Genomic DNA, 2,947 nt, shown 5'->3' with positions numbered 1-2,947 from the left:
AAGATGTGGTATATATACACAATGGAGTACTACATGGCAATGAGAGGGAATGACATATGGCCATTTGTAGCAAAGTGGATGGACCTGGAGGGAGTCATGCTAAGCGAAATAAGTCAGGCAGAGAAGGACAGATACCATATGTCGTCACTCATAGGTCTAACAGGAGAAACCTAACAGAGGACCGTGGGGAGGGGAAGGGGGAAAAATAATTGGGGAGAGGGAGAGAGGCAAATCATGAGAGACTCTTGAACACTAAAAACGAACTGAGGGTTAAAGGGGAAGAGGGAGGGGGAAAAGAAGTGGAGGTGGTGGAGGAGGGCACTTGTGGGGAAGAGCACTGGGTGTTATATGGAAACCAACTTGACAATAAACTACGTATAAAAAATAAAAAAAATTAAAAAAATAAAGGTGCCTTGGTATGTGGGGTTATAACTCCCCTGTCCCCAGGGCAGGAGTCAATTTGGAGTGGTAATGGTCCTTTCTATGGCTGCTTGCAGGCATGGCGGGGCAGAAGCTTCTTTGGAGGGATACCTGCTAAGGTGGGTGATTGGTTGAGGCAGGTCACAGAGGAATACAAGTGTGGGGCAGGTAGTGCTAGCAAGATAGATTCAGAGTGTTAACTCTGGTCTGATTAGACTGGGGGAAAGAAGAAAAATGGCACCCAACAACACTTTTGTTCTTACAGAAGTCACCTGAAGAGCTCGGACTCTCCAGTCCAGGTTCTAAGGTTAGCAAACAAATCACCTTCACTTTAACCCCAGGCACTTTTCAAACTGCTGCTTTTGTTCTGTGTCTCAGGCTGTTTCTAATTATGCTGGTTGTTTAAGGGCAGGGACTCAGTTTCCGATTGCCCTCTGGCTCTCTCAGATTTAAGCCTTCTGATTTTTATAATTTTTAAGTGTTTATTCATTTAGAGAAAAGAGGAGGGACAGTGGGAGAGTGAGTGAGTGAGAGAGAGAGAGAGAGAGAGAGAGAGAATGAATCCTAAGCAGACTCCACACTGTCAGCACAGAGCCCAGTGCAGCGCTTGATCTCACAAACCAGGAGACTTTTCCCCAGGCTGGCAGCACGGAGGCCGCACGATGCCTGGAGTTACTGTAAAAGACCTGAACCAGCAGGAGTTCGTCAGAGGTCTGGCAGCCTTCCTCAAAAAGTCTGGGAAGCTGAAAGTCCCTGAATGGGTGGACACTGTCAAGCTGGCCAAGCATAAAGAGCTTGCGCCCTACGATGAGAACTGGTTCTACACACGAGCTGCTTCCACAGCACGGCACCTGTACCTCCAGGGTGGCGCTGGGGTCGGCTCCATGACCAAGATCTACGGAGGACGTCAGAGAAACAGGGTCATGCCCAGCCACTTTAACAGAAGTTCCAAGAGCATGGCCCGCAGGATCCTCCAAGCCCTAGAGGGGATGAAAATGGTGGAAAAGGACCTAGATGGGGGCCGCAAACTGACACCTCAGGGACAGAGAGATCTGGACAGAAATCGCCAGACAGGTGGCAGCTGCCATCAAGAAAAATTAGAACAAATGCTGGGTTAATAAACTGCCTCGTTCATAACAAACAAACAAACAAAAACAACCAGGAGATCATGACCTGAGCCAAAATCAAGTCTGATGCTTAAACAAATGAGCCACCCAGGCACTTCTAAGCCCATTTTTAAAGTACTTGAAAAACAGCCCAGCTGGTTTTAAAAGCTCTCAATGCCAAACCTCCCTGGTTTTCAAAGCCAGATGTTATGGGGATTCATCTTCGGAGTTTAAGTCTTCTGGTATGGGATTTGATCTTCTTGCTTCTTTGTGCATTTGGTTTCCCTTCCATTTGTGACTAGTCATGTCAGGGGTTTGTTTCCCAACCACATCTCTGTCCCTCCTAGTCTTTTTGATGTAGCCTCCTCTCTACAATTAACTGTGGAAGGTCTGTTTTTCCAGTCTTCAAGTCATTTTCAGTCAGTTTCATGGATGTACCTATCTCAGTGTGTCCATGGGAGACAGCGAGCTGAGGACTGTCCTATTCCATTATCTTCCCTGAACTCCCCTTAAATGGCATTCTTATTCTCAAAGAGAAATTTTTCTTTTTTCCAGATTTATTGAGATTTAATTGCCATACAGCATGGTATAAGTTTAAGGTATATAGCATAATGCTTTGACTTACACATACTGTAAAATAATCACTACAATAAGTTTAGTTAACATTCATTATCTCATAGAGATAATAAAAAAAAGGAAAAATGGTTTCTTTTCTTGTGATAAGATCTTTTAGTGTAACAGGTAAGAAACTTAACATGTATGATTCCATGTTGCTTCTTGCTGTTACTATAGCTTAGAAACTTCTGCTTAGCCCTGAACATATGCATGTTACAGATAAGATTTGCAAAAACTGCTTTATACTTAAAATCTACCTTATCCAAAGAGATAAGGAAGTATGCACAGAAATGACTCTGCCATGTTCAAGATTTACAGGAATGACATGACCAGATCCCTGTACACAAATATCAACTGACCAAGGACAGAGAAGTTACATGAACTTCTGGGGTGTCCACAGACATCAGTAACATTTTGACTCCTAGCCTTTCCTGCTTTCCCCTTTTGCTAACAGAAAAGACACTTGAATTTTATGTCAAGGAGACATGGTTCTTTGGGACAATAGTCTACGTTCTCCTTGGTTTGATGGCTTTCTGAATAGTCGCTTTCCATATCCCAAACCTGTCTCATGACTTACAGGCCTGTCAGTGCAGTGAACAGAATTAGCCTGGACTTGGTAACACTAGGATCTACTCTCTTAACAACATTCAAATATACGATACAGCAGTACTAGCTATAGTCACCGTGTTGTACATTACTTCTTCAGTATTTATAACTGTAAATTTGTACCTTTTGATCATTGTCATCCAATTCCCCATCCCTCATCCTGTTTAGAGACTTTAACACTAATTCTGTACTCTTTGATG

The 2,947-nt window shown here is 43.5% G+C and overlaps 1 pseudogene; it reads left to right on the top strand.

Moving 5' to 3' along the window:
• Positions 1-1,064: 1,064 nt before the first annotated feature.
• On the top strand, positions 1,065-1,536 carry LOC115283976 (annotated as a pseudogene).
• Positions 1,537-2,947: the final 1,411 nt, after the last annotated feature.

Source organism: Suricata suricatta, chromosome X (genome assembly GCF_006229205.1).
Source record: "Suricata suricatta isolate VVHF042 chromosome X, meerkat_22Aug2017_6uvM2_HiC, whole genome shotgun sequence".
Classification (NCBI taxonomy): Eukaryota; Metazoa; Chordata; class Mammalia; order Carnivora; family Herpestidae; genus Suricata; species Suricata suricatta.
The sequence above is the reverse complement of the archived record's forward strand: the minus strand, read 5'-3'. Positions and strand labels throughout refer to the sequence as shown.